Genomic DNA, 7,188 nt, shown 5'->3' on the forward strand with positions numbered 1-7,188 from the left:
CACTCATAACTTTACCATTGTGCTATGGTAATGCACTTTTTAGATGTTAGTTAGCATTTAATTGGCTTTATTATGCAAGTTACAGAATGCAAATATTCTGATCCAATACTGAGTTATGAACTGTAAAGTGACAGTGTGTAGTTTGTGCCCACACGCCCTATTTTCACAGGCCCAGTCACAATTTATACCAAACTTGCTAGAAAGAATGTAATACTGCAACACTTTTCCATTTCTCTATGGATGAGCAATGCTAAAATGATTTTAAGGTACTGTGGGCCTTGTAGTGTGAAGACACTAGTTTCTTCTCTATTATGTAGTTTGGCTATTGTAAAGTAGTTTTAGTTACATACTAAATGACATTATAATAGTTGCATAAGTTTAGGTATTTGTTACACAGTAATAGTAGCATCGCAAACTCCTGTCCGACTAGAAAATGTGCCAACTGTATCTGTTACCTGTGGAGGTTGACAAGATCACATGACCAGAATTAAATGATTGCTAACCTTGATGGAATTGTCTATATCTCAACATCTAACAGAATGCATAACTGCAACTTGCCTGCAATAGTATGCAGTGACTGTTAATATTACACACTGTATGAAAACACACACACCTGAACACTACGTAATCTCTAATGTCAACTTAACCATGGTCACACATGATTGACACACGGCGGGTCGGGAACACGATAACACCTGTGTTGATATATACAGTCACCAATGCATTATATACCATCAAATACTACACCATACCAATAAGAAAATATACAGTACATAACATGAGGGATGATAAAGACTATGACTTGTGTGGCCTGGTGTCTACCGCCCCCAACACAACTGATGGTGAGTACTTTTGCATCCCAGTAATAACAGTAATGCATTACAATAGCTTTCAAGGACCCAAGGATTTCTCCCTGGCAAAACATTTTTACAGTCATTATCAAACAGGTAGTGCTGCTTAAGTAGGGATCGCCCCAAAAGTCACGTGCGTCATCCAAAATGTTGCCTTTTAAAAATCATCCTAGAGACATGATACGCAATGAAAATTACCTTTATGGAATAGCACTATATAATCCTTTTAACATGAAATACAGCATTAAAAATAAGAGAACATTCACAGGTGGTTGGATATAGACCTTTTGTTGATTGTCTAAATTGAATTTTGCTCTGTCTGACCACAGTCGTAAGGCTAGAGACCAAATGAAGCAGCGCACAGCCATTATTTCATGCCACAATACCAAGCTCACCAGAGGATGTGCCTTTTGGGGTTCCGACAAGTGTGTGCCTTCTGAGCCTTGCCTTTCCCTTTATCTTCAATCAGACTGGTTGTCTTCCTTCTTTGTAGAGGGAACCATATTGATGCATTACTTTTCCATATCCAACACTTTCTTTCAGCAGCATACAAGTACCACAAAATCTGAGAGAAGAAAGTGCTTACAGTGTCATACCCACCACAATAGCCAAGAGAATTGCATACCATATTAAAGCCAGGCTTAAATATAAACGCTGGATCCTAAATGGAGGCCAGGGTGCACTACTTTAATATAAAGGGTGGTACGAGATTACAATAGCTTAATTTGTAAAACAAAGCTTACTACAAGCAAGAGTACATAAGAGGAGGGAGAGTATCAAACTGCACTATATGCTGTGAAAAATGAGACCTGGAAAGCAAACATCGAGGTTTCATTGTGGTCAAAACTTCATCATAGACCCAATATTATAGTCTACCATAGGCTCTAAAGATCATGATTTCATACAAAATGTCATTCAAGATTTCATCATGGTCGCCATTTTCTGCCTCAACAGTTCTACTAGCAAAAGTGGCAAGTCTAGTTGGAATTTCTGCCATTGCCATTCCATCCAGATCATCTGTTAAAACTTATAAGGTGCTAAGCTCAGCAATATACAGCAGTCAGGTTTACGAGAAGAAACAAAGGTATACGGGATACTTTATGGGCTCATTTTCACAGAGCTTATAGTTCAGTTTGACACTCTCCCTCCCCATTATATACTCTTGCTAAAAGTAAAGGCGTCTATACAAATAAATACGGCACACAGTTATGTATATATGCCTCCTACCTAGTTGACTGGGTCACCTGCACACTATACTCAGGTGCTATGATTTAGTGACTGCAAATTCTCCTGGATGTCAGGACTGGCACCCTACAAGAGGCTGTACTAAATATGACCGCTGAGTGAAGGTGTTGCACCCAAAATTTTACCTGAATATCACTTGTCGCATGAAACATGGGCAGTTGGGATCAGCAATATCCTTATAAATATAGCCGGTGAGCAGGTGGTTCAAGTGCGTGTGCGTGTGTGGGTATGGTATGTAGAAGAATGAAAACATACTACAGTGTCAGAAAGAAACATTTTACAAATGATATAATTGGAATTGCTATTACACAAGGGGCCTGCGAGGAGGCTAAATGTATTGCAACCCAAAGAAGCTACAATCAGATCATGGGATGCTAAGGTTTAAGATACCACATGCACATTTATGTACATTTACAGCTACCATTCAGACTACATGTGTACCCAAATAACTAAGTGATTCCTTACCAAAGTGATGTTCCTCTGTGATCTGTAGAGCCCACTACAGGTCCTCACGATCTCATGTGATCAAACTCTACATGTAATCTTCAGGTAATGTCTGATTCTGTATAAGGAATACATGTCAACATGTTAGTACTGCTTTAGTAGGGGTCTAGGGGTGTGACAAGAAATTCCTACTAGGCCGCTCATTTTCTGACCATTTCTGGCCAACGCCTGAACACCTTTAGGAAATTTTTGTACAGTACTATTTAGTATGTCCTACCAAATAGCAGGACCTGTCAGATCACTTCCAAAACACAATTTCGGGCCCTGCATTTACATGAGTGGGCTGCTTTTCCAATGTCCCAAATTAAACATAGCTTGAGCAACCACAACAACATCAACTGGAAATCACTGACACATGAGAACATGTCACGGTATACTTCCACCCATGTAAGCAAACTATTTTATTGTACAAACAGCCAGTGAGAGCACTCTATAAAACCTGTAGTAAAGTTACAGATGCCATGAAGTGACAACAAACCAGACATGGGGTCAAGTACATTTAAGAGTACTTAAGTAAAGTACAAGTACTTTTGAATTTTCCAAGTACAAGTACTCCAGCGGCAATCAAAAGAGTACTTAAGTACAAGTACATGCTGGAAGTACTTAAGCAAACTACAAATACATTAAAGTTTTGCAATAACAAAATATATACTGTATTCAGTGTATTGTAGTATGTAAGCGTGCCTAGGGGGGTTGGTACTTCCAGGTTTTTGTCAACCATTCTCTCTCTTAAACTTGTAAAATGCACTGACTTAATCAACAGCATTGCTTTTGTTTGCCAGAATGCTATGACATCATTAATCGTGGCTACAAGATAGCGTACAAACTATGTACAATGTTTGCAGTACTTACACCCCGTACAAGTACTTAAAAGTACTTTAAGTACTCAAGTACATACAAGTACTTAGTAAAGCACTTGAGTATAATACAAGTACATTGGGGAACTAAGAAAGCATTTAAGTAAAGTACAGTACAAGTACTTTCAAATCTGTAATTAAGTGTACTTGAGTATAAGTACTCATGTAATTGGCCCCATGTCTGCTGAACAAACTACATATGTTTGAGGGGGTGTTTGGTGCCCCTGAGTAGCCGTACAGTACATCCACAGCACGTGATCCTCAGGTAGACTGTACTGGAGCAGTGCGAGTGAACTTTGTTGCTCAGACAAACACATCAACACCAACAACTGGACATCACTGACACGTATGAAAATATGTCACACCACATTGCCAATCTCTGGTATAAATGATTGAATACTAACAATGATAGAATTTGGCCAGGGATAAAGGGTATTGTGTAGTACTGTAGCATGGTGAACAGAGCCTATCAAAACTCATAAATTTATGACTGGGGGGGAATAAGGTATTGTATAATCCAGCTGTACATTGCGTCATGTAACAATTTAGAAATGGCGCTTGGCCTTTGACAAACTGGAAATCCCTTGTTTGTCTCCCTTTTTTTTTTGACTGAGGACAAAAGATTACATCACATATTGGAGTAACACCTCTGTGACAAGTAAATGATAGTCTGATCCCTTGTAGAGTGCCACACTCAGTGGCGGGAGAGTTTACATCAATTTAAATGCTCCTCTTACTACAAATCTAGCCCACGTTGTAAGAAAAAGCTGGTAAGCTAATATCACTGGAAATCTCATTACAGGTAGTATAGTGATCCAGCCACACAAGATCTACACCATACACTACACAAGCGGTGCGTTTTATTTAGAGAAAGTAGTCTAGTATTTATTTATTATTTATAACAGTTATCTCAACTTGTTTACTTTTGCTACTTACTTTCAATCCATTCACCTGTGCGTGCTGATCACTTGAGCTCCTAGCGAATCGAGCCAGGTGGCCAGGCCTACACACTGTCACGTGCGATAGTAATCCGCGAAAATTTTTAATATTTACTGCTGACGGGTAAGAACTTGCTCGACGTGGCAACAAACCAGGTCAGCAGTTAAACGTTCCATTGTGCACCCTTTGTTCATTCTATCCAGTTAGGATCGATTCACTCCTCTGGCAAAATCAATCAAACTGCATTTCGACAATTGGAATTCACCAATTCCAATGTACAAAAACCAAAACGGGAAAGAATAAACGCTTGGCGCGCTGCGCGCGCCAAGCGTTTATTCTTTTCCGTTTTGATTATTATACATTAGAATGGCCCGAAAGTACACGGACCGTTGGTAGTACTCTGATTGTTACACTCATCTAACAAATGTAATTCCCCTAGATATAGAATGTCAGAGTGACGAAATGTTGCTGCTGACCGATAAAATGGCATCTTTCTTATAATAGAATCAGTCTGACTCTTTCAAACTTTAATTTATGGTAAGCTGGTGTACTTTTACTTTTGTCCTTACACTACTCTGATTTCTATCCTAAGCTGGAAATTCTAGCCTATCTGAAGTATCTGTTGGTCTGGGCCTCTGGGGACAGACAAGTGGGGGGCCTATAATTGTTTGTAAATAATTAAAGCAATATATGCATGAAGCTGCAAGAAGCTAGATATAAGTAGTCCATGGCCAGTAGTATACTAGCATGTGCACTCAGCATGCTATAAAGGGTCTTGGGGCATGCCCTCTCAGAAATGTGCTAATGCAATGTAGATGCATGCATTTGGGGTTGATTTTAATTGTCCATCACACTCTAATGTAAATCCAGTCAACCAGTACTAGTATCTAGAAACAGATTACAACCATGGCAGTTTGTATAAATGGAAAATTTACATAAGTAGTTAGTAGGCAATTCATGATCAATGGTTCACCATAATATTGTAGTGGTAATTATTCTGAAACTGGCATACAGAAAAGAAGGTACACAGCATGGATGTTGTAGTATGGTTTTATAATAGAGTAAAATTTCATTGGGGTCCGGCCGCTCCCCAGAAGCTGTCAATAAAATGGCTGAAAAGGATCTGATGTTGAATGCTTAAAAGTATCTTTCATTCTTCTCTCCCCCTCCATCCCCCCCATCCACAGCCTGTGGACCCAGGACAAAATACTCCAGCTCTCTCCCCTTGGCACCCCGGTAGAGACCCGCCGATTATGCTCATTATTTTTACCTATTATGCTATGCTGCACTGCTCAAAAATTTATCTATTATGCTTAAATTAATGCTCAATATTTACCTATTATGCTCAAATTATGCTCAATATTTTTACCTCAGTTCCCATGTTTTTCTAATAACTTTGCACTTTATTTATTTATTTATTTAAAACTTTACAGTGTAAACAACAATGATGTACAGGGGAATTGACATGTTGACATAGATAACTTAAGAGTTGTTACACTGATGGAATACTGGCATCCTGTGCCAGTACCCAAACTACATTACTTATAATGTAACTTAAATTATAGGCACTTATGTTATTGTAACTTAAACTAGGCACTTATGTGTACGTACCTTGTACATTAGCGTAAAAACCCTGTTGGGTGTTTGCTAATCAATAAATAAATAAAAATAAATAAATAATTACACTTTAAATAAACTTATAATTACTTAACTTACAAATTACACCTAACATAAATTATAAATTACATAATTTGCAGTTACAGGTTGAAAATTACTTGACTGTAGTGATCAGGACTAGAGATGTTTAAAGTTCATGAAGGAGTTGTTTATACAGGAGCCACAGGGGCATAGATAATTATGGAAAAGCAGTAAGTGGTTGAAGCACAGACTGTAAATCCTTGCTTGTCAAAATGCATGTCACAGAAAAGATCGATATACTCTAATAGAACAGTCAGCTTTCTGATAATTTTATTAGAGTTACTGACTGTTCTATTAGAGTATATCGATCTTTTTGTCGGATATGTATTTTGATAAGCAAGAATTTATAGCATTGCACAAGTTTTCTGCCTATTATGCTAGCATTATGCTCAATGTTTTCAGGCACTTATTATGCTCATTATTATGCCAGCATAATTGGCGGGTCCCTACACCCCGGCCTGAGTATAGAAAGGTCAAGACACACGGTAGTGTGTCGTGCGGCCCAAGTAGCCGGCGCGCCACACCGTGAGTATATTTACAGGAAGAAAGTAAACGCGATTTTCACACCTTTGTAGCTCGGTAATTCCTTATCCGATTGAAACCAAAGTTGCTACAGAAGTTCCGGCTAGGTCGGGGAGTCCACATTCCAAATTTGAAGAAAATCGCTCCAGCCTTTTCCGAGATACGAGCGGCCAAAGTTTGGGTTTTTTTTCTTCGTTATTTTTTTCTTCTACTTCTTCTTTTCGCACACTTTGCAAAATCCGCCATAAAACGCGAATTCGTGCTCCAATCGGGGTGAAATTTGGTACACTTAAAGAGCTGATTAACGCGAAACTCAGTACCAAGTTTGGTAGGAATCCGATGAACATTCACGGAGTTATGACCAATTATTTGGGTAAAATAAGGTCAAAGGTCTGTCACGCCCACAGGGTAAACCGCTTGAAGGAATGAGCTGAACATTGCTATGTAGATGGAGTAACTATCGTAGGAGTGCCTTTTTGTGGTTTGAAAGGAATCCAGTTAAAGGCCATCGAGATATGACACAAAACCCAACCTGTGTCACAATTACGCGATCGATTTTTATGAAAAAAAAA

At 38.7% G+C, this 7,188-nt stretch overlaps 1 long non-coding RNA gene across 1 annotated transcript; it reads right to left on the reverse strand.

The window, feature by feature from the left end:
* Nucleotides 1-325: 325 nt before the first annotated feature.
* Nucleotides 326-4,657, reverse strand: LOC136250866 (uncharacterized). Its single transcript, XR_010698786.1, has 5 exons — nt 4,394-4,657; nt 2,562-2,658; nt 614-695; nt 504-558; nt 326-455 (listed from the first exon to the last, which is right to left on the reverse strand). It is a non-coding gene; the product is annotated as an uncharacterized lncRNA (long non-coding RNA).
* Between the last annotated feature and the right edge of the window lie 2,531 nt (nt 4,658-7,188).

The sequence above is a fragment of the Dysidea avara genome, chromosome 3 (genome assembly GCF_963678975.1).
Source record: "Dysidea avara chromosome 3, odDysAvar1.4, whole genome shotgun sequence".
NCBI lineage: Eukaryota > Metazoa > Porifera > Demospongiae > Dictyoceratida > Dysideidae > Dysidea > Dysidea avara.